Source organism: Cervus canadensis, chromosome 30 (assembly GCF_019320065.1).
Source record: "Cervus canadensis isolate Bull #8, Minnesota chromosome 30, ASM1932006v1, whole genome shotgun sequence".
In the NCBI taxonomy this organism is placed as follows: domain Eukaryota; kingdom Metazoa; phylum Chordata; class Mammalia; order Artiodactyla; family Cervidae; genus Cervus; species Cervus canadensis.
In genome coordinates this window covers 43,064,492-43,089,861 of record NC_057415.1, presented here as the reverse complement: position 1 = coordinate 43,089,861, position 25,370 = coordinate 43,064,492, and the positions used below count along the sequence as shown (strand labels likewise).

The window sequence follows — 25,370 nt, the reverse complement described above, 5'->3', positions numbered from 1 at the left end:
AACCCGCCACTTACTGAGGGTCCACTGAGTGGACACAAACAAAGGAGGCTTGCTAAGGTCACCCCATGTTATTATGAAATCACACCGGCCTGCAGCCGTCTGTCCCAGGCCAGGGTTTGGACCCAGATCTGTCTGACTGCAGAACCCTTGGTCTTTCCGGGGCAACATGCGGTCTTCTGTTTCTAAGCCTTCTCCCTCACCGAGTACTGCGCTCGGGACGCTGGAGAAGCCTGTCGGTGACCTACGGCCTCGCCTGTCCTGCTGCTGGCACCTCATGGAGCTGTCTGGACCCATTTTCTCTGCTCACAAAGGTCCCAAACCACTTGATTTTCCACTTCTGATGTCAACTTTGTGCAGTTTTATTTTCTGTCAATACCATTGCTCACTTCTGGCAGTGGGTGCTGGTTTCCAGAATCTGGTTGTTCAAAACCTTGTTCCCTCACTTACTACCTATGCGACTTCATCTTTCAGAGCTTCACTTTTTTATACATAAAAGGGAGATGGTACCATCTCTAGACCCTCAATAGTGATCAAAGGGAGATGGTAATATTGCTGGACCCTCAGTAGTGATCAAGTGAGAATAAACATCAACGCACTTAACAGGTATCTGGAGCAGAGAAGACAGATAGATTTCAAAATATTGTTATTTCAAATATGTTGCTCCTTGGCACAAAATGGATTTCTAAACTGCACATAAAACCTGTAAATATGATTTTTAAAACTTGGAATAAGCAGGCTGGAAAGCTCTCCTAAGAGGATATTTTTGAGTTATAATTCAGCTATAATTTCTGAATTATAGCTCATGGATTCAGGACATCTATTTGGTTGTATGGGGCCTGCATGTATCTCAGGGCCTCTGTGTTTTCAATTGCAACCTGGAAAGAAAAGCATGTCCTCAGCAGCTAACAGGTGGGGGAGGAGGCAGAAATTAGTTATTCATCTTGAGGTCAGGGTGGCTACCACCTAGATCCTCAAACGTCAAGGTAGCACAAAGTACGGATTCACCAGACAGAAATCTGGGTTCCTGGAAACGTGGTCTTCTGGTGTTCCAGAGCACCCCAAGAAAGGAATCATGCTTTGACCATAAAAAAAGGAGACTACTCCCAAATATCTACATCAGTTTGGTTTAGTTCAGTTCAGTCACTCAGTCGCGTCTGACTCTTTGTGACCCCATGAATCGCAGCACACCAGGCCTCCCTGTCCATCACCAACTCCCGGAGTTTACTCAAACTCATGTCCATCCAGTCAGTGATGCCATCCAGCCATCTCATCCTCTGTAAGCACATGCAAATTGACTGAGAATTACATGTTTTTATACAAAATGCTTTCAAAAAATTCAGACTATTCAATTCTCATGAGCAAGTGTGAAAAATGTCTAATTTAAAAATTAAAAGAAGATTAGGGATTTATTGCAGTTTATTTTGATTCATTGGAGCCATTAAAGTGTTCTGATCCCTCCCCAAAGAGCATGAGGCTGGTTTTCATCCTCTGACATTGGTCTTTCACTTAGCAAAGGTGGGGCAGAGGAGGGGGCTGTGGGGTCAGAGCCAGCTTCTGGGCCATGGGGCAGCCTGACGGCACATGAGGGACTCCATTCAAGGCAGAGTGGATGGTCCTGGTGGGAACTAAGATGCTGTGGTGGTCCTTGTTGAGACAGGAAGTCAGTTGAAGGATCTTTGGGGAGAAGAGGAAAAGCAAGCATATTCTAATTGAACTTTGTCAGGGTTTCTAGTGAAAACAAAACTATTTTTATTTGCTGCTCATTTCTATCCATTTATATCAAGTCCATCTTGGGCCGTAGAATTTTGATCATGGTAAATTGGTTTGGCAAAATATGTGTTCTGCTAAAATGCTGATTAAGTAACTGTTCCATTTAGATATTATGGCTACTCAGTCATTCAGAAACATGGAATTTGAAGACATTTTTCTTTTTAAATAAAAAAATAATCCTGCTCAGTGAATGCACTGTCTAAAATTGTAAGAGTAATTATCAGTTTTGTTTTTTAGGTTTTATCTTGGCTCTTAAAACTCTATGATGAAATTATATAGTGTAGTGAGAGCACTTTTAAAAGGAAAAGTGATATAGATAGATAGATAGGAAGCATTATTATTATTATTCATAACTTCTCTTCATTAGTTAACAAGAACATATCAGGTAGCTTATCATTTTATCAAGTAATCAAGCAAACTTAATATGCCCATGGATTAGACTTCCATAAGACAAGCATTTAATGAAATTATCTTGTTATTCTGAAGAGTTTCCTGTCACCTTTAAGGGAAATAGCAGGGAGTGAGAGGAAGTTGCAATTAATATTGATTTAATGGTTGCTGTTGTTTTTCAGCCACTAAGTTGTGTCCAACTCTTTGCAACCTCACATCCATACATTCAATTTCACTATGATTTTCACGAAGAACACCATTTTAATATCTTTTTTATTGACAAAGTCAGAACTCATGAGAAGTTTGGATGACATATGCATTGGACATATGAGAAAAGACACCAGATGGAAATTGAGAAAACCATACACATTTCATGAATATTCCAAGAAAACAAAAATGCCCTGGTTTTCCTTCTTAAATTTTATATGCTTTTCTTATAGGATGGGGGTGCTTTGCTTTTGCTTTCATTTAATTTAAGAGAAAATGTCTGTTGCTATAGAAATGTGTTTTCAAGCTGAGCTTGTTATCACACTGGCTAGTCTTTGAGATTTGTCAGCAGTAGTCAGGGCCTCTCTTAGGACTAGATTGGGTCTTATTTCCATAAACTTTAAGCAAAGCAGACAAAGGAACCACTGTGCAGATCTTCAGAATGTCACAGACTTCAGATCTAAGTCACACGCTGAGCCCTGAAAGGGACTTCACACCTGGTCCTTGTGTGGGTCCCAGTCCTCTCTGTCCAGCGACCTCGAGAAGACTGTGTTCACCATCTGGGTGGGCTGGCTGCTCTCAAGGCTGCATTTAGGTGGTTTTGGTCCCTAAAGCTCTCTTCTCCTGCATCACATCTGTCCCGTGAGCCAAAGCAGCAAACGGCACGCCCAGATCACACCGGAGCCCGGTCGGTGGGTTTTGGAGTGTTGTCAGTGAGATGAATCTTAAATACGCCTTGGCTCTTGCCAGGCAGATTTAAGTGAAAAAACTTCTGACTCCCTGTTCTTGTTTCCTCGGAGGAAAATCTGCAAGGAAAGACTTGGCAGAGTCACAGGGAGCCGTGAAGCTGCGCCCTTGGCAGGGAGTCACCTCACCAGCAATGTGTATGTTCCAGGCTGTCACCCCTGAGCTGCTCCCCACAAAACCCGTAGGCCTGGTGAGAACCCACACTTAGCATCCTGGTCCCCCCACACACGAGCCTAGAGCAGAAGCCCAGCCAGCCTCCGTCACCGTGCTGACTCCAGCCGGGATTTGGATGAGTGTACATGGGCTCTGTTCTCACGTAGGGCTCTGCTTTCTGAGCTCCCTCTCACTGTCCTTACATAACACGTGCACATGAACGCACAGGCATGCTGGCTCACATGCAGTGTACACACACACACACACACACACTTGAAACCATACATAAACATTGACATGGAGCCACAGGTGGCAATGGCAGTGAGTCGTCATCTCCCGGTCTTCCCATGACAGGTGGAAGGCGCAGGTGGAACCAGAGTTTCTGTTCCCTGGAAGTTGGGGGACAGAGAGTGTTTGAATTGAAGGTCTGCAACCTAACCTACAGGCTGATCTGTTGCTCTCTGAGGCCCTGGGACTGGTGGCAGGGAGTTAAGTAGTCTTAATCGTGGGAGATTCCCTGGTGGCTCAGCTGGAAAAGCATCTTCCTGCAGTGTGGGAGACCTGGGTTCCATCCCTGGGCTGGGAAGATCCCCTGGAGGAGGGAACAGCTACCCACTCCAGTATTCTGGCCTGGAGAATTCCATGGAACATATAGTCCATGGGGTAGCAAAGAGTTGGACGCGACTGAGTGACTTTCACTCTATAATTGTGGAAGAAGTGCAATCTCATGTCTGAAAGGACTTCTGATAGCATGAAAGGAGTCCTCCTGCTTGTCTCTCAGGTTAGTAAGGACAGACGGCTGGAGCGAAAGGCTGGGGCGGGGACAGCAGGTGCTCCCTGGGACTCCTGCCCCAGACCCAGGCGGAGCCAGCATCTCAGGCCCGGGAAACACCCGGGGAAGCCAGCGGTGGTCAGCACGGTGCCGATGGAGCTGCCGTTCACCTGAACTACAGGCACGGGTAAGTGGAGCTGTGGCTGGAGTCCCAGGGTGACTGCCGGCTCCGAACAGGTCAAACAGTCCAGGCTTCTGGACTCTTGTGCTCTCCTTGGCACCAAGACTGAACAGAGCCCAGCTACGGCGTGACTGCACGCTCCGCAGGGGTGCAGGGGCGCAGGAAGGGGGGGTGTCCAGGGGAAGGACTGCAAACAGCCTGAAGTTACCTGCACACCAGGTATGCTCTGAGCTTCCCTTCCAGTCTCAGGTGTTCTGGAAGTACGGACGAAGGTGCTGCCTGCGTTCGGGCCAGCTCCCCTCCTGCACACACCCATGCCCACTTGCCAGCAAAGCCGACACTTAACGCCACACTTCAGCAGGTGGGCATGTGTCCCCTGCACAAAGCTGCAGGGTCCACGGCCTTCTGTTGTGTAAATAAGTACACCTGTGGGATGGAGAAGCCAGGAGCAACTTCTGGACTTGGAGCCCCCGGCAGCCTCCAGCCCAGTAACCACCCAGATGACCATAAACCCCAGATTCTACCCCCTTAACCACCTACACTCTCTGCAGGAAATGGCTGAGGGAGGCTTTTCCTTGAACATCCTTCTAGGTGGTGCTTCCTTGTCCTCCCCTCGCCCCACAGACATGCAGGAAGACGCTCACGAGTTCACAGTCTGCCATGCTCGGAGCTGGATCAGCCCTCGGAACTGGGGCTCCAACTTCGCAGGTGGACAACTGTGGATGAGACCCCACCCATCCACTTCACACCTCAGATTCCTCACTGCAGACAGAAAGAATCAGAGTGGCAACCTCATGGCTGTGGAGGGGTTTTAATGAGACAATGTATGTGCCAACCACCCAGCACATAATGCTTGTTATGGACCCACCCTTTTGGTCCTCGTCAGTGTAAACATGTACAAAAGTCAGACGATGCAAGCTTAGCAAACACTAGGAAAACTTCCTGAGATACCAACTTTTTTCTCAAATAAATGCCTTCCCACTTAGAGTTCATAGTCCTCATGGAAAGGGAAGGGACGCCACTATTTGGGAAAAGGGTAAAGGGCCAGAAGGATTTATCGTGCTTTCTTATAGAGAAGGAGCCAGACAGTAGAGAAGGGAGCATCTCTTTCTGAAAGCATGCTAGCGAATCAGTGAAGGTAAGTGGTAGAGGCCAGTCTGTAAACCTGAAGATGCTCTGGGGGTGGTAAAGAGCATCACCAGCCGAAAAGGTTGGTGGGTGACGTTCTAACAGATGGATAGGCTGATGACGCGTGACCCCCGTCCCAGCATAGCAGTACGGGAGGGGACGGCAGACCTCGCAGGCTTCCCTCTCATTCTGATGAATCAGGGACACAGAAGTCACACCTGAGTCTCGTGACGCCTCTGACCCAGAGATACAGAGGTCAGAGGAACACAGTAATGACACGCCAGAGACGGCGCGGCCCAGGCCAGCGGGCGGGCCCCTCTGCAGGCCGAGCGGGCAGCTTCGCTGCTGTGCTTACACGGGGAGGGGAGGAGAGGGGGCACCCGTGGGGGCAAAGCAGGGGCTGCAGTCACCCAGCAAGAGGCCCTGAGCGCGAGTTTGACGCAAACTCTACACAGAAGCTTGTGAGATAGTCTTGGGACTCAGCGTCCTGCCTGAATAGTTGATGATAATTAAGACTTTGTTTTTTTAAGGTGTGGTAGGTGGTTATGCTTTTATAAAACAGAACTTTCATATTTTAGCAATTTATACTGCTGTATCTCTAGATAAAATTACACACTAGCATGGATTTGCTTCTAAGTAAGCTGCATCTGGGGAGGCAAGATTGATGGGGTGTAGAAAAAGTGAGTTTGGCCACTCTTTGAATCATGCATAATAAAAAGATTTTAAAAAATGTTAAAGAGAGAATAAGTAATTATATTTGCCAGGTCACAGATCACAGGTAATGAGATTTAAGAAAAGAACAAGAACCAGGCTCCCAGGGCCCATGGGCATGAAGAGGGTGGAGGTGGGCAGCCAGCCTACAGGGGGTCGCCGGGCAGGAGGGGGCGCGGGGAGGCCAGGGGTTCACCAGCTTGATGAGCGGCTGTGGGTGAGGACAAACACCCTCCACTGACGCAATAAGAATCTGTGGGGTATTCATTTAAAAAGTTCACACTCGGGCCCTCACTGATATAATAGGTCACAGATGGTGATCACAAATTTATGGAGAAAAAAATCACCCCAGGTGATGCTCAGGTAGGCGGTCCTGGAGCTGCCCTGAAAAACTCGAGTCTAGCGCCAGGCCTGCTGTTTCAGAAACAGACACTCTCGTGATGGTTTACCCGCAGGACAAACCCGCGTTAACCAAGTTCCAAGTTCACAGACGGTGTTTAAGCGGCGAGCCAGCCTGAGTGCAGTGCCTCTGAGGGGAACAGAAACGACCTTCAGAGCCGAGTCCGTGTCTTCCCTGGGAGGCAGGCCTGTGGGCAAGTGGCAGCGGTGACCCTTACGGGGATGGAGCGGAACCAGGAAGGGATGCCGCGGGGCGCACGTGTCTGTATGCCCCGGGGGTCTGTACGGACACACCGGGGTCTGGACGCACGGTGGTCCAGGTCACTTGGCCCTGCCGACTTGCTCCAGGAGGACATGGGCCTGGGGCCGGGGTCCCTGTCTGGGGGTCTGTGCTCACCAGCTCCCCTCCAGGCAGGACTGCGTCTGGAATCTGATTTTCAAGAGATGGGAGGTTCACTCCGGCCCCACACACCCCGTACTTCTCAGCAACCCTCTCACCTCCCGCTGCGTTCTGGCGCTGTGAGCTCCAGATGGCAGAGCTCCTGGAGGAAGGATGGGGCTGTCGAGCTGCAGCAGGGCCGTGGTGTGAGCAGGAAGTACACTCGCACACGTTACACTTCCTGACTTCATTCCGAGGTCCCTCGGTAAACAGCCGGGCCATCCTGACGGATTCCGGTGATGGCGAGCTATTCAGACACTGGACACACCCTGTTCCCCTCGGGCTGCACCGCCTCTTTCTACTTCGATAGGTGCTCAGGGTGATCTGATCTGCAGCCTTCCCAGCTCCTGGGGGCAGAGGGCTTCCTGACCATCCTCCCACCTGCCCCAGCTGCACTTATTTGCATTTTTTTGTAAGAGCAAATCATTAGTGGGAAATTTCTGAAAAAGCATTTTAAAGATTTATAACTGAAATAGAATTTATATCATCTCCTTGTCATCATGAAAAGTAAAACACCAAACAACGCAAGCAAACAAACTGACTCTGGCATTCCTGGCCACCATCCTGCAGCTGGGCCTGTCCAGGGGTCACTGGAGGAGTCTAACCAAGAAGACAAGGTGGCTAGTATGGATATCATTGTATCAATGAAAAAAGCAACATTGTAGCTTATCTTGTTCACGGAGAGAGGCTTCTTCCCCTCACGGATTTTCATAGGTGGGCTAACATTTAATGTAGCAAATGTAATCTCAGCATATTTCTACAACATGGCACCTATTTTTATAATTTAGAGATATAAACCTACATTTCACATAAATACAATTTTCTTACAGATACTGAAAACAAAGAATGTGTGTGTGCTCACTCACTCGGTTGTGTCCCACTTACACAACCCCGTGGACTGTAGCTCGCCAGGCTTCTCTGTCCATGGAGTTTTCCAGGCAAGAATACAGGAGTGGATTGCATGTCCTTCTCCAGGGGATCTTTCCAACCCAGGGATCAAACCTGCATCTCCTGTATCTCCTGCATCGGCAGGTGGATTCTTTACCGCTTGAGGCACCTAGGGGAGCCCTGGACAAAGAGCAGAGACCACAGTCCAGCCCTTCTTGATAAGTTTGGCTAATTAGGATGTTTGTTTTACTTCACAAGAAGGATGCAATGACACTGAGCACTGGAGGCCATGCAGGTGAACGGTTTGTTTGGCTGCTTCTTACAGAATTAGGTCTGTAATTTTATCTTTATTGTCCTCCTCCCCCTTCATCCCTTCCTTCCTATGGTTCGCTTTTTAGATCCTTTGAACAAAGTGCTCTCAGGCCATCACTTCCGGGGCTGTTTGTGCCTCTCTGCACGCCCCCATGTGGCTGCAGGGGTCCGCGTGCCAGGGAACAAGGGCACGGGCATCCGGGCAGCAGGTGGGTCCACGCTCACTGCGACCCCACGTCTGACTGCGTGGTGGCCGGGCTCCCCGCTCCGCTCAGGCTCCTGTGGTCGGGGCCCTGCTCGACGGCAACATTAGTGCCCGGGGTGCTCAGACACTAACCATTGCTTCTGCTTCCCGCGTGAGAATGAATTACAGACCGGGTTCACACAACTTCGACATTTTGCCTAGCAATTCCAGAGCACGTGAAAGAGAGATAAACTATTTGTAGGTGATAGTCAGAATTTTCAGGAGAGCACACACTGCTTCTCAGAAAGAGGAACTTCCTGTGTCATCGTGGCCTTTCCAACCGCATCCTCACACACACACTCTCACACCAGGACGCAGGCAGTTATTTCCCTCAGTCAGGCACAGCCCAAGGAGACGCGATGCCTGAGCGAGGAAGGCGCCTCGGCCTGAGTCTACTTGCAGCTCTGTGACAACCAAGGGCTTTGGCCTTGGAAACCCCCTGTGGAGTGGGGGTCACTGCCAGTCAGGTGACCCCAGGATGAAGCTCTGTTGGACGTGGACCTGCTCCCCTAGGGGGATTGGGAGCCGGCCCAGAACACCCCACCCAGAGCTTATCCTTACTCAAGTAGTAAGGGGATGCTCAGTTCTGCTCTCAACATGGCACAGTTTAATGGATGCTTGAGAAAAACGGATGCGGTAAACTTGCCTTGTGGCTGCGTGGACCATGTCGTGCCCACTGCCTAGTACTGGTGAGTACAAGTCACACAGGCACACACAGGCCTACACAGATACACACACACACACAGGCCTACACAGACACACACACACACACACACAGGCCTACACAGATACACACACACACACAGGCCTACACAGATACACACACACACAGACAGGCCTACACAGATACACACACACACACAGGCCTACACAGATACACACACACACAACAGGCCTACACAGACACAACACACACACACACACAGGCCTACACAGATATATATATACACAGGCCTACACAGATACACACAGGCCTACACAGATATATATATACACAGGCCTACACAGATACACACAGGCCTACACAGATATATATATACACAGGCCTACACAGATATATTTATACACAGGCTTACACAGATACACACAGGCCTACACAGATATATATATACACAGGCCTACACAGATACACACAGGCCTACACAGATACACACACACACACACACAGGCCTACACAGACACACACACACACAGGCCTACACAGATATATATATACACAGGCCTACACAGATACACACAGGCCTACACAGATATATATATACACAGGCCTACACAGATACACACAGGCCTACACAGATACACACACACACACACACACAGGCCTACACAGACACACACACACACAGGCCTACACAGATATATATATACACAGGCCTACACAGATACACACAGGCCTACACAGATATATATATACACAGGCCTACACAGATACACACACACACACACACAGGCCTACACAGATACAGACACACATACACAGACCTATACAGATACATTCACATACACACACATACACAGGCCTACACAGATATAGGCCTACACAGACGCACACACACACACACTCAGAGGCACACACAGCCTACACAGACACACATACAGGCCTATAGAGATACACATACACACACACAGGCCTACACAGATACACACACACATACACAGGCCTACACAGACACACACAGGTCTATACACATATACACACACACAGGCCTACACAGATACACACACACACACACAGGCCTACACAGATACACACACACTCAGGCCTACACAGATATACATGCACACACACAGGCCTACACAGATCCACACACACATACACAGGCCTACACACACACACACACACACACAGGCCTACACAGATATACACACACAGGCCTGCACAGATATAGGCCTACACAGATGCACACACACACACTCAGAGGCACACACAGATACACACAGACACACAGGCCTACAGAGATACGCACGCACACACACACACACACACTCAGAGGCCTAAGAGAACCACACACACAGGCCTGCACACACACACACAGGTGTCCAAACAGATGCACATGACACATGTGCTCTCACACACTTGCACACGCACATGTGCTCTCTCTCACACACAGACGTACATTCACACATCCTCCTGAACCTTTTGAAAGTGGATTGTAGGGGTCACAGTTACTCACGCCTAACCCTTCAATATTCATTTTATAAGGGAGCAAAAAATTCTCCTACATAACCCAATAGTAATTTTAACAACAAAGAAAGTTACTATTGTTTCAATCACATCAGAAAACGTACATGCCATATTCACACTCCTCATTACTCCCAAATATTTTCTGTAGCTCTTTTGCCATATTAAAAAATGCAGCTAAGATATAAAATCACCTTCTTTTTATACGGTAAAGAATCTCTAAAGAGTATGTTGCTATGTTTTTCCACTTTTTGTCATGACATAGCTATCTCCTGAATGTTATTTTAGAAAACACTTGAATAATTTTGAAAGCTGACCTTGAAATTATAACTTTATTACTGAATAAGTGGACAAGCAGTGACACAGCTTCTTGTTTCATACTTTGTAAAACAAACTTAGTTAGAGGATTTTAGGGAGAAGAGCAGGCGTGGAGTGTAGGATCACGGGAGACGGCGGTTGCTTAGAGGTGCTGTGCGCACGTGGCCAGCATCACACATGGTGCTGGGCTGGGTCCTCCGCTTCCTCACTCACCTCCCCTCTCCCGTTTCCTTCCTCCCCCCTCCTTGCTTTCCTCCACCCTTCCCTCCTGGCCCTCCTTCCCTTCCTTCCTTTATATTTGCATGGCTCAAAAATAAGAAAACGTGACTAAACAAACAAATAAAAACAATGGCGACACCCCTGAATTCTGCCCGCTCTGCACAGTGACAACACAGACTCTTCTCCTGGCTTCCTGTCACCGTCCAGAAGCTTTTATGCAAATACAAGCAAAGAGACGCGCGGTTCAGGCTTCTGCTTCTCTTCGACATCTTACCTTTTTCTTTAACAAAATATCCTTGAAATCTTTCTCCCTCAGTTCACGGAGCGCTTCTTCATTTTTATGCAGCTGCATGGCAAGAGAAGGCACTTTGATTGGAAGAGCAGAAAGCGTAACACAGATGGAAGTCAGATCACTTCTGCCTCGTCTTTGATGGCGAAGCTAGTGTGTTTTGGTTCTTTATGAATAATAATCACAATGACTCCAATGAGGGAGGATGAGCTGGGCCCGAGACGCTCAGCCCTGGGTGTCATGGGTGAAGTTTCAGGCCATCCTCAACGAAGCAGATGACGAAGCAGAAAACATCCAGCCTATTGTACAGATGGAAATGCTGAGATTCTAGAAGATGGAGGGTGTCATTTCTTCCTGCTTTCAAGTCTGGGCTGTTCTGTCCACAGTCCCATGCGATGCTGTCTGCGTCTCACCAGGACTTACACACCGTCCTGCTTGCCTCCACGGCCACTGTCCCCCGCCTCTCCCCAAGCAGCCCTGTCCTGGGTGAGACCTCGGCCTACCGCATGGACCGTTGAACCACAGTCCTTCTCACTGTCTTGTTGAGGACAGGTGCCCTCCCGGTGGCTGTGTTTAAACTCACCTGGGTTTCCTCACCACCCACAGAGCTCACCCCCTACTCACAGCAGCCACGCCCCCTCCTGCTCCCACCCTCAGACCCCTGGGTCTTTGCAGACGCTGGTTCATTGTCTGTAACACTCACGTCTGTCTGCAAAGTGTGTGTTAATTCTCCCGGAATCCACACGGCCTCCCCAGGAGCACTGAGCTTCTCCCACGTTTAGGGTGAGTTAGACTTTATCACTTTCTGCATACCCCTGTCATAGCTCTCTCTGCAGTGTGTTGCGTGTTTTGGGGGGTATATGTTTTTGGGTTCCAAAATCACTGCAGATGGTGACTGCAGCCATGAAATTAAAAGATGCTTACTCCTTGGAAGGAAAGTTATGACCAACCTAGACAGCATATTAAAAAGCAGAAACATTACTTTGCCAACAAAGGTCCATCTAGTTAAGGCTATGGTTTTTCCAGTAGTCATGTATGGATGTGAGAGTTGGACTATAAAGAAAGCTGAGTGACGAAGAATTGATGGTTTTGAACTGTGGTGTTGGAGAAGATTCTTGAGAGTCCCTTGGACTGCAAGGAGATCCAACCAGTCCATCCTAAAGGAGATCAGTCCTGGGTGTTCATTGGAAGGACTGATGTTGAAGCTGAAACTCCAGTACTTTGGCCACCTCATTCAAAGAGTTGACTCATTGAAAAAGACCCTGATGCTGGGAGGGATTGGGGGCAGGAGGAGAAGGGGGCGACAGAGGATGAGATGGCTGGATGGCATCACCGACTCGAGGGACATGAGTTTGAGTAAAATCCGGAAGTTGGTGATAGACAGGGAGGCCTGGCGTGCTGCAATTCATGGGGTCGCAAAGAGTCGGACACGACTGAGTGACTGAACTGAACTGACGTGCCCCCATTAAAGGGTTAAATGTGAACAGATATGCGGCAGAATTCCCTAATTCTACTGTTTGTGTGGAGCAGCTGAGTCAAAAATATTACAGAAATGCACACAATTATACAGCTATGTGTATGGATGATGCTTGCAATAATTTATTTAACTTTTTTTATAATAAAAAAAAAGGGGGGCCTTCTCTAATGGTCCAGTGGTTAAGAATCTGCTGCCAATGCAGGGGACACAGGTTTGACGCCCAGCCCGGGAAGATCCCACAGGCTGAGGAGCAGCTCTGCCCACAGGCTGCGACTACCGAGCCTGCACTCTGGAGCCGGGGCTCCGCAACACGAGACGCCCCTGCAGCGAGGGGCCCGTGCGTGAGACTAGAGGGTAGCCCGCACTCGCCGCAGCTAGAGAAAGCGGCTCTGCAAGGAAGACCCAGCACAGCCAAAAGTAAACAAACAAAATGCTTAAAAAATAGGCATGCATTGCCTTTAAATGTAGGTTAAATATATTCCCTTCACGTGTACGTGTAGGAAACACAGACTCAGAAACACTCCAGAACACACATGGGCTCCGGTCAGCAGGGTTAGTGTCTGCAGGTTTACGACATCGACTTTGCAGGAGGGGTGGGCCAAGCAAAGAAAAGGCGGCATTCAGGAAGGCACCATGGCCGTGCAGTGCTTGACGGAAAAGGCCTAAGGGGGTGTGTGGGACTGAACGCATCGAATCACACTTAACACAGTAACACACACTCCAGGAAATTCAGTGGAAAATCATAGCATAAAGTGAAAATTAAATATTCCTTCCACCTTTGAACTCCAGTAAATATATATACCTTTGTTACATAAATGTTGGGACATAATATGTAAATATATATATATGTTTCCATGGTGGCTCAGTGCTGAAGACTCCATCTGCCAATGAAGGAGATGCAGGTTTGACCCCTGGGTCGGGAAGATCCCCTGGAGAAGGAAATGGCAACCCATTCCAGTATTCTTGCCTGGAACATTCCATGGACAGAGGAGCCTTGTGGGTTATAGTCCATGTAGTTGCAAAAGAGCTGGACATGACAGCAATTAAACAGCAGCAGCATGTATTTGGATAGCATCACCAACTCAACGGACGTGAGTTTGAGCAAAGTCTGGGAGACAGTGAAGGACAGGGAAGCCTGGTGTACTGCGTCCACAGGGCTGCAAAGATTCGGCCTTGACTTAGCAGCTGAACAACAACACTATATATTTGGAAAAACAAACTGAAGACCGCTTTTCAGCAACCTGTGCAGCGTTGCGGGCCCCATAGCTCGGCCCCGGTACACACAGCCGGTGACCCGCAGGAGCGTCCCTGGTTACGCCACACGGTAGCTCTCCCGGCTCTGAGGCTTGACACTGACATCCCCTAGTGTGTACGGGGTGGGGGGACGACAGCTCCAGGTGCTTGTTTTCATCTGACTTTGTGCCCACATGATTTTCAGCGTGATTTCAGGCTATTTCTCGGCAGGCGAGGTGATAAAGGGATGAAATCACTAGAGAGTGTTCTCCCCTCTGAGCCCCACGGGTTTCCTGGGCCTGCCCCACCTGCTGCAGGTGTGAGAGCTGCTCGTCCGCCTTCCTGCAGACTCTGGTCGGCTCCACCCTGACGCCCCGGCTCACACGCCAGCCAAGCGCTGGTCTATGGAGCGTCATCCCTGCGGAATCTACGGGGCGAGTTTGCAAGGAATAAAATTTGAGGACAGAGTCAGAGTTATACCCTCTTTCCCACATACAACAGTAGCCATTTAGGAGCTCTTATTTAGATGTTTACTAGAGGCCAGTAGAATTGGATTACCGTGATATTGAATGGTTTGCCTTGGAAACGAACAGAGATCATTCTGTCGTTTTTGAGATTGCATCCAAGTACTGCATTTTGGACTCTTTTGTGACAATGATGGCTAGTCCATTTCTTCTAAAGGATTCCTGCCCACAGTAGCAGATATAATGGTCATCTGAGTTAAACTCACCCATTCCAGTCCATCTTAGTTTGCCGATTCCTAGAATGTCGACATTCACTCTTGCCATCTCCTGTTTGACCACTTCCAATTTGTCTTGATTCGTGGACCTAACATTCCAGGTTCCTATGCAACATTGCTCCTTATAGCACTGGACCTTGCTTCTATCACCAGTCACATGCACAACTGGGTGCTGTTTATGCTTTGGCCCCATCCCTTCATTCTTTCTGGAATTAATTCTCCACTGATCTCCAGTAGCATATTGGGCACCTAGGGAGTTCATCTTTCAGTGTCTTATCTTTTTGTCTTTTCACACTGTTCACAGGGTTCTCAAGGCAAGAATACTGAAGTGGTTTGCCATTCCCTTCTCCAGTGGACCACATTCTATCAGCTGGATTTAGAAAAGGCAGAGGAACCAGAGGATCAAACTGCCAACATCCGCTGGATCATCAAAAAAGCAAGAGAGTTCCAGAAAAACATCTATTTCTGCTTTATTAACTATGCCAAAGCCTTTGACTGTGTGGATCACAATAAACTGTGGAAAATTCTGAAAGAGATGGGAATACTAGACCACCTGTCCTGCCTCTTGAGAAACCTGTATGCAGGTCAGGAAGCAACAGTTAGAATTGGACATGGAACAACAGACTGGTTCCAAATAGGGAAAGGAGTATGTCAAGGCTGTATATTGCCACCCTGCTTATTTAACTTATATGCAGAGTGCATCACGAGAAACACTGGGCTAGAGGAAGCACAAGCTGAAATCAAGATTGCTGGGAGAAATATCAATAACCTCAGATATGCAGATGACACCACCCTTACAGCAGAAAGTGAAGAAGAACTAAAGAGCCTCTTGATGAAAGTGAAAGAGGAGAGTGAAAAAGTTGGCTTAAAGCTCAACATTCAGAAAACTAAGATCATGGCATCTGGTCCCATCACTTCATGGCAAATAGATGGGGAAACAGTGGCTCCAAAATCACTGCAGATGGTGACTGCAGCCATTAAATTAAAAGACGCTTACTCCTTGGAGGGAAAGTTGTGACCAACCTAGATAGCATATTAAAAAGCAGAGACATTACTTTGTCAACAAAGGCCCATCTGGTCAAGGCTATGGTTTTTCCAGTGGTCATGTATGGATGTGAGAGTTGGACTATAAAGAAAGCTGAGCGCTGAAGAATTGATGCTTTTGAACTGTGGTGTTGGAGAACTCTTGAGAATCCCTTGGACTGCAAGGAGATCTAACCAGTCCATCCTAAAGAAAATCAGTCCTGAATATTCATTGGAAGGACTGATGTTGAAGCTGAAACTCCAATACTTTGGCCACCTGATGCAGAGAGCTGACTCATTTGAAAAGACCCTGATGCTGGCAAGGATTGGGGGCAGGAGGAGAAGGGGACAACGGAGGATGAGATGGTTGGATGGCATCACCAACTCAATGGACATGGGTTTGGGTGAACTCCGGGAGTTGGTGATGGACAGGGAGGCCTGGCATGCTGCGGTTCATGGGGACGCAAAGAGTCGGACATGACTGAGCAACTGAACGGAACTGAGAGGCCAGTAAATCCTGGCCTGAGGGCCAGAGCCACCTGCTGCCAACTTTGTGAATAAAGTTTTATTGGGACATGGCCCTGAGGTCTTGCTGACGAGTCGTCCTGGCTCCTTTCTCATAACAATGGTGAGACGACAGGACTCGCTAATACTAAGGTCTTTACCCCCTGGCCCTTCGTATTAAAAGTTGGCTCACTCTGATCTAAGCCGTCTGATGATTTATACCGTTTTCTCTTATAAACAGGCAGTGAAGATTTATCCTTTGTCCCAGAAGTTACTGTTACGACACACCAGTGCTCCCATTTTAAAATGCTAATCTGTTCACTTCAATCTGCTGTTTCATTTCATCGCCCAGGAACTTAAGTGTTTATGACACGCTCAGAGCAAATATATACTGATTATCCCCCAAGGGCCAAACACTGATCTTCGAAGGATAAATACCCAGGAGTCAGAGTGCAAGTGTGGGTGTCCCCTGCCTCCGGTGCTCTGCCCGTGGGCCTCCTGGGTGCCGTCAGCAGAGCCCATGGGGCGAGACGCGGTCAGGGCCGGGTGAGACGGCCTGAGTGTTGGCCCTGCCCTTGCTGTCACTGCGACTGTTCTCCCATCGGCCTCGGGGACTCTGAGTGTGCCCACAAGAGTCCCACCACCTCCAGGGCCTGTGACACTCGGCCAGAGGCCGGGCAGGCTAGAAATTTTAATCCTTTTTTGAGCAAGTCCAACCACCTGCCTTGAAAATGCACAGGTCTCAGAATCAAACATCCTGCCTCCACCGAGAAGCCCACGCAAAGCCACAAGTTGAGTATAAACATGGATTTCTCTTGAAAAACTAGCTAATTTATTGACTCACTTCTTTATTTATCTATTCTTGTCTAATCTCCAGTGAGATGGGCCTTTGAATGCTGTGCAGTACACCACGGTGATAACCGTCATTTAAATGTTGAACACTTAACTCCATGCCAGAAACGCCGGTTCAGACCCATGTGAAATATTCCACTAAATATTCTTTAATTCATGACCAAATCACAATGAGACCAGACAAGACAACATCACTGCTCTGTGTGAAACAGCCACAGTTCAGAAACTTTAACAGACCTTAAAGTCAGCTCTTACTTTAATGCTCAATGTGCATAGCTTTTTTTTTTTAAACTCCAGGCAAATGATGATTAAATATAATGCCTTTCCCAAACTAAACCAGCAAGCGGTTTCTTTAGGGAAAGGGAGCGAGATATAGATGAGAAAATAATTACAGCAAGCGTGACCTATTGTCCCAGTTCACAGAGCTCTGAAGACGGCAGCACCCACGAGGCTGTGGCATCTGGAAGCCGGTCCCAGCCTCTCATTCCACGTCACAGTGAGGAGCTCTGTTACCAGACAGGCAGTGGGGAGCCGGCAGACAGATAAATTGCTATCACACGGTGAGCCTTCAAAGCTTGCCAGAGTTCTCGGAAACCGCCAGCATGCCAGAACTTCCCTTTTCCCCCAGCAAAGTCCCAGGTGGAAAATGGATCCTGAGTCTGGTTATAGAGAAGATCCTACGAGTGTTTCTGAGGCTAGTTCCCTGCAAGTGTTCAGAGGCTGAGTCTGCCCCGGCGGGAACCGACTCACGTGACTCTGGGAGCTGAGAGTCCCTGGAAACTGTGCTGCTTGACAGCCTCCCCCTGCCGTCTGCCAATCCCACCCCCGAGCTCCGAGCCATAATCAGTAAACCTTACTGACCAACGTAGATTTGGGGGCAAAGATTCAAGATGATGCCTTTCCATCTGAGGGTCCACGTCCCCCACCCTGGGGACCACAAGGATCCCTCAAAGCGCCCCAAGGGATGCATCTGCTTGGCTTCAGGAGCCAGAATAAGGAGTGCATCCTCTTATTTAACTGCCAAGGGCTCTTTTTAGCACAAAGTGTCTGTTTGGAAAGGGTGCACGACAGGATTTCATCTGCCTTCCAGAAGCCTGGCAGCACCAGGAGCTGCGAAGGGGGTGGGGACTCAGTGGTGATTTGGGGGCAGGGAAAGGAGATGCTTGTCCTCGGCCCCTCGAGAGCGGACGACGGGTACCTGAGCTCAGCGGCCGGGCAGGTGCTCTGTGGGTCTGACTCTCTCCCTCTGTCGATCGGGGTCCGGAGAGGCCCACGGACGCGATCTCACCAGTTCTCCTCTGGGTTCATTTTCTAGAGGGCAAGACAACAGCACAACAGCAGCTGAGTGACAGGAGCCCTCTTCTCTGGGTTCACAACGACACCTTTACAAACAGCCAACTGCACGTGGGGGGCCGTAGGACTTTACCCAGAAATCCTGATACGAGGGGCGGTGATGGACAAGCAGGAAGTGCTTCTAAACCTTGAGTTAATTTATTTTGAAATCCAAGATATTTAATATTTTAAATATACGTCTGGTTTTGAAGGTAAAACGAGTGCACTTTATATTTAAATTGACCAATTATCACCAACTTTGTAAGATTATTATTTTTTTTAACACTTAGATGCAAATACGAACCAAATTAACAAGTGAAAAATATTTGAGATGTGTATTTATTTCCCAGAAATAATGTAACTTCATTCATAACCAAATAGAGCCTATTGATGACAAGGGTGTTTCTAAATGTCCACTCAATTTTATTTTCAGAGAACAACAACAAAATACATTTTCTTATTTAATGTAAATTTAGAATTTATCAAATTTTCATCAAAGTTTTCTGCAAGAGTATCTCAGTGTGAGGGACAGTTTTAGTTAGAAAAAAAATATCAAGGTGATTTTAAGATAATCTCTACTGTCAAGGGGAGAATGTATTTTGTTTAAGAAAAAAAGGCTGAACCGGAATATCAGAAAGTGGAGAGAAGGAGGGGTCTCCATGTCGACACTATTGTTTCTGGAGCGAAACTCCAAATTCAGCAATGCTCATGACATCCCGTGAGGCTACCGCAGCCCAGGTGTTAACGGTGGGAGTGGAGACACCCCCGGTCCCGGCTGTAGATCAGCGGGTAGTAATGCCTCCCACAGCATCACTGTAAATCCTCTAGAACACACTGTCCTCTGCTTCCTGGTCACACCTCAGCACGGAGACACACAGAAGCACTTGGCCAGTGGGGTTTGCAGTAAGACAGCACAGCTTCCCACGGGACCCACAGGCAGCCATGCAGCTTTCATTATTTTCTCTAATAAGAACTTACCCAAACACATAAAGAACAGAGCAATTCAGAAATACACACATGGAGCCAGAAAGGTTTTAAAATACCCTGAAAACCCAGGTTTGAAAAATTAGCATGAGAATTGGTATATTTTCGTGTGTGTTAAAGTCTAGATTCATTAATTTGGAGTTACCTTGTAATATTTTAATATATATTATGCTTTTATTACAAATTGCAATTTGTGATTTTATTTATAGCTAATGACACTGAAAAGTCTGAGGAAATCTGCTTTGTGACCAATACTCATCTCCTCTCACAAACACACATACATAAGACCACACGTACACACCCCCACATGCACACATGCTCACACACACACATACATACAGGCCCACATGTACACATACATGCACACATGCCCACATGAATACACACCCACACACACCCACACACAGGCCACATGCATACACACCCACACATGTACATATACATGCACACATGCCCACATGCATACACACCCGCACACCCCCACACACAGGCCACATGGACACACACCCACTCATGTACACACACATACACACGCATGCCCACACACACCCACACATGTACACACACCTTTGCATGTAAACACACGTGCACACATACATACACACCCATACACATGCACATACACACATATGCACACATGCCCACACACATACACACACATGCTGGGAGTACAAGAGGTTCCATTTCAACTCCAGCGGTTCTTCCCCGTACAAAGTGATTTGTGAGCCTAATGTTCAGTGACAGAGGCAGGCGCACCCAACCATGCTCCCGTCAGCTCACACCCACAGGTCATCTGGATTCACAAACGAGTCTCCATCAGGGATGAGCGCCCGCGTCTTCCGCGCCCGCTGTCCTGCACTCTGGTCTCCAGAGCTCAGAGTTCAGAGTCCGCCTCCCACGCTAGAGGCTGAGCACACAAGGGTACTCTGGGTCCAGGCGCCGAGCCTGGGAAGGCCAGTGTGTGCTCGATGCACACTTCCTGCCGGCAGCCCGTCACTTGACTTTCTGAAATCCAAGCTTGCTTCCCCTTGCCGAATGCGCAGCTTCTGTGCACCAGCGCCAAACAGAAACTTGGACACGGGCTTTGGGTGAAGTAGGAAAGATTAGCCCTATCGCCTTGCCTGGCAAAGGGGGCCACAGCGGCTCCTGTCCCAGAAGACCGTGTCCCAGCCCAGAAGGGAGGGGTGCTTGGTGAGTTTACAGCAATAGCTCAAGTGTGGGGCTGCCGATAAGACCAGTGTGTGCCCGGGGTCTCCAGTCCTCCAATCTGGTCTCAGGCAATCATCTTGAGCTTCTCTGGTTTTTTTAATGTGGCCTCAGGTGGGCTTTCTCTGGTATGAAGAATGCTGACATCTTAAAGAGCTTAAAGACACTGTTATGTGTGTTCCTTGAGGCAAGAGGGGCTCTGCTCGAAGGCTGCATTATTGTTTCTTGGCTAACCCCTTCCATATCTCTTCATCTTCCCCCTCCTCCCTTCCCTCCCCTGATTAGCAACTGCTCAAATCTGCCCTTTGGAGCTCAGTCAGTCAGTTCAGTCTCTCAGTCATGTCCTATGAACTGCAGCATGCCAGGCCTCCCTGTCCATCACCAACTCCCAGAGCTTGCTCAAACTCATGTCCTTCGAGTCGGTGATGCCATCCAACCATCTCATCCTCTGACGTCCCCTTCTTCTCCTGCCCTCAATCTTTCCCAGCATCAGGGTCTTGTCAAATGAATCAGTTCTTAGCCTCAGGTGGCCAAAATATTGGAGCTTCAACTTCAGCATCACTCCTTCCAATGAATATTCAGGACTGACTTCTTCCAGGATTGACTGGTTGGATCTCTTTGCAATCCAAGGGACTCTCAGGAGTCTTCTCCAACACCGCAGTTCAAAAGCATCAGTTCTTCAGGGCTCAACTTTCTTTATAGTCCAACTCTCACATCCATACATAACTATAGAAAAAACCATAGCTTTGACTAGATGGACCTTTGTCAGTGAAGTAACATCTCTGCTTTTTAATATGCTGTCTAGGTTGGTCACAGCTTTTCTTCCAAGGAGCAAACATCTTTTAATTTCATGGCTGCAGTTACCATCTGCAGTGATTTCAGAGGCCCCCCCCTCGCCCCAAATAAAGTCTCTCAGTGTTTCCACTGTTTCCACATTTATTTGCCATGAAGTGATAGGACCAGATGCCATGATCTTCGTTTTTGAATGTTGCCTTTTAAGTCAGCTTTTTCACTCTCCTCTTTCACTTTCATCAAAGAGTTCTTTAGTTCCTCTTCATTTTCTGCCATAAGGGTGGTGTCATCTGCATATCTGAGGTTATTGATATTTCTCCTAACAATCTTGATTCCAGCTTGCACTTCATCCAGCCTGGCATTTCGCATGATGTACTCTGCATATAAGTTAAATAAGCAGAGTGACAATATACAGCTTTGACATACTTCTTTCCCAATTTGGAATCAGTCTGTTGTTCCATGTCCGGTTCTAACTATTGCTTCTTGACCTGCATACAGATTTCTCAGGAGGCAGGTAAGGTGGTCTGGTATTCCCATCTCTTAAAGAATTTTCCAGTTTGATGTGATCTACACAGTCAAAGGCTTTGGCGTAATCAATAAAGCTGAAATAGATGTTTTTTTAGAACTCTCTTGCTTTTTCGATGATCCAGTGGATGTTGGCAATTTGATCTCTGGTTCCTCTGCCTTTTCTAAATCCAGCTTGAACATCTGGAAGTTCACGGCTCATGTACCACTGAAGCCTGGCTTGGAGAATTTTGAGCATTACTTTATTAGCGTGTGCTACTGCTGCTGCTGCTAAGTCACTTCAGTCGTGTCCAACTCCGTGTGACCCCATAGATGGCAGCCCACCAGGCTCCCCCATCCCTGGGATTCTCCAGGCAAGAACACTGGAGTGGGTTGCCATTTCCTTCTCCAATGCATGAAAGTGAAAAGTGAAAGTGAAGCCGCTCCATAGTGTCCGACTCTTAGCGACCCCACGGACTGCAGCCCACCAGGCTGATCCCTCCATGGGATTTTCCAGGCAAGAGTACTGGACTGGCACTTGCCATTGCCTTCTCCTTATTAGCGTCTGAGATGAGTGCAATTGCGTGGTAGTTTGAGCATTCTCTGGCATTGTCTTTCTTTGGGATTGGAATGAAGACTGACCTTTTCCAGTCCTGTGGCCACTGCTGAGTTTTCCAAATTTGTTGGCCTATTGAGTGCAGCACTTTCACAGCTTCATCTTTCAGGATTTGAAATAGCTCAACTGGAATTCCATCACCTCCACTAGCTTTGTTGGTAGTGGTGCTTCCTAAGGCCCACTTGACTTCGCATTCCTGGATGTCTGGCTCTGGGTGAGTGATCACACCATTGTGGTTATCTGGGTCGTGAAGGTCATTTTTGTATAGCTCTTCTGTGGACCTCAGGAAAGGTCAGAAGGTTGGAGGGGCACCGGGAGGATTCCTGCCCAGGGCTCCACAGGGTCCTGCCCACTTCATCTCTACGAGGTCCTACTAAGGCAGTTCCCTAGGGACTTGACATTACTGATGCTGAAACCATAATATAATGATTTAAAAATAGAAGTACTCTTTCCATGGAATAGTAGTAAACAGGTGTATTTTTTTTTATTTTTAAAAGATATTTTATTTATTTATTTATCTATTTATTTATTTTTCAATTATTTTTATTAGTTGGAGGCTAATTACTTTGCAACATTGCAGTGGGTTTTGTCATACATTGACATGAATCAGCCACGGAGTTACATGTATTCCCCATCCTGATCCCCGCTCCCACCTCCCCCCTCAATTCCCCTGGGTCCACCCAGTGCACCTGGCCCGAGCACCTGTAAACAGGTGTATTATCACTAGATTAGCCAGACCCTTCTTAACCAACAGTGGTGTGAACATTTAGGGGTCATGTGCCTCCCTGAAGTTCAGGTTCTCTGATAACAATAGAGCTGAACTAAAAATGTAGACTATTTCCTGGCTCCAGGTATCAGCATGCCTACAGTCTCCAGCGCCTTGCTGCCAGGCCCTGGGTGTGAACTCCTGGCCAGAGGACCGTCCACGAAGGCCTTGTCCTCCTTCACCTGTGAGCACACTCAGGGCTCCTCTGTTTACACAGCAGGTGCGCGTGCAGTTCTGAACGTCACCTGAGGGACACCAGGACCTCTTCGCAGGCCTTTGTGCCCTGCAGTGCTCCTGAGTGAGCAGGACTCGGCTGGTGGGAGGCACGGGTCTGTCTGCCCCACTCTCTGCCCTGCAGGGACCACATGCTGAGCTGGGAACACCAGGTCCCTGCTCTAAGCGCCTTCCCGAGGATCCTGTGTTGCTCAGATGACACACGGGGAAACTTCCTGGCAACCTGAGTCGTGACTGTGGGGTTATCTGTCAGTGGAGATGCTTCTTGCCATTTCTTCTTGCTCTAAAAGTTCTATGTGAGATTGGGTAAAAAATGAGAGGCATGTTTTGACAGTGCCTCTTCCCCAGACTTACCACACTGAGTCATAAGAGCCAGACAAGCCCTGCTTGGCTCAGTCAGACGCAAACCCTTCTCCAGGAGCCGACTTGGAGGCTCAGAAAGGAACCGAAGCCCCCAGCAGACCCTGCTGCTCTCAGGACCCTCGCCTGGGCTGGCGGAGCGGGAGGCCCACCCCCTACGCCTTCCATGTGGCTTGGTGGGCTCATCGGGGATGGCTGATGGTCGGAAGAGAGTCGTGTCTCAGCCCCGGGTTGGGTGTGGCCCTGGTCCCGGTGCCCTCGACACCCTGCTCACGCACCTTGTGTGTAACTGTGAGTGGACACTGGACGATCGCTCAGCGGCCAGGCTGAGACGAGCCGTCACTGTGAGCAGCAGCCCTCCGTCACTCTGTCCAGCCTCAAGGGAAGGCCTGATTCCCCCCGTGCCAAGCTCAAGGCGTGTCCGTGGCCCTGCCTGACTCACATTCTTCCTTCCAGAATATGTTCCTCAAGGGATAGCTCAGCTCCGGGTCAGCTGTGAACCTCCTGTCTAATGCTGGTTTCTAGAGAAGAGAAGTATGATCACTTTCAGAAGACAGAGATGGGGAGGTCTACAGAGATGGACAGAGATCTACATGAGGAAGGGGAAATGTGCGATAATGAGTGAAGGTATCTTACGAAGAAATGACAAGAAACCAGGGGAATGATGCAGGTTTTCACATCATCCTTCGGCTCGTTTTCAGAGGACACACCCTCCTCTTTGGGTGTCCTGAGCTGACTCTCACATATCTGCCTGGTGACGTCTATGACGGAGAGGGCTGGGATGTAACTCTGACTTAAGAAGGCCAACTCTCCTGCCCGTGCCTGGGCTTTCAGATCCCCCTGTTTCTCTCAGGCCTCCTGGGCCACATCGCTCCTCAGAGCGTGACCTTCATCTAGATCTCTCAGCAACAGGGAGTTGACTCCAGCATGAGCACCAGCGCCACAGAAGGATTCCAGCAAATGCAGCTTGCGGTCTGGAGCCTTTCAGTACCGTTTAGCTGAGCTCACTTCACCTCCCCACCTGCCCCTCGAATCCTGCTCCTCCTCCGCTGTTAATAATGATTACTTTACGTCATACCACTGCTCAGTAAATAACTCAATGATGTTAACAGCCATCACTATCATTGTAACATCTGACGCATGTTCAGTTCAGTCAGTTCAGTCACTCAGTCATGTCCGACTCTTTGCGACCCCATGAATCGCAGCACACCAGGCCTCCCTGTCCATCACCAACTCCCGGAGTTTACCCAAACTCATGACCATCGAGTCAGTGATGCCATCCAACCATCTCATCCTCTGTCGCCCCCTTCTCCTCCTGCCCCCAATCCCTCCCAGCATCAGGGTCTTTTCCAATGAGTCAGCTCTTCTCATCAGGTGGCCAAAGTATTGGAGTTTCAGC

The 25,370-nt window shown here is 48.5% G+C and overlaps 1 protein-coding gene across 24 annotated transcripts in view; it reads right to left on the bottom strand.

Annotated features, from left to right (window-relative positions):
• MYT1L (myelin transcription factor 1 like) overlaps positions 1–25,370 on the bottom strand; it is a 399,489-nt gene that overhangs the window by 230,441 nt on the left and 143,678 nt on the right. Inside the window, exon 3 of one of the 24 annotated variants that reach the window (XM_043452985.1) lies at positions 18,376–18,488. The exons of the other annotated variants lie outside the window; for them this stretch is intronic. The gene's annotated coding sequence lies outside the window, so the exon portion shown is untranslated. The remainder of the gene's footprint in view (positions 1–18,375; positions 18,489–25,370) is intronic. 24 annotated transcript variants of the gene reach the window in all.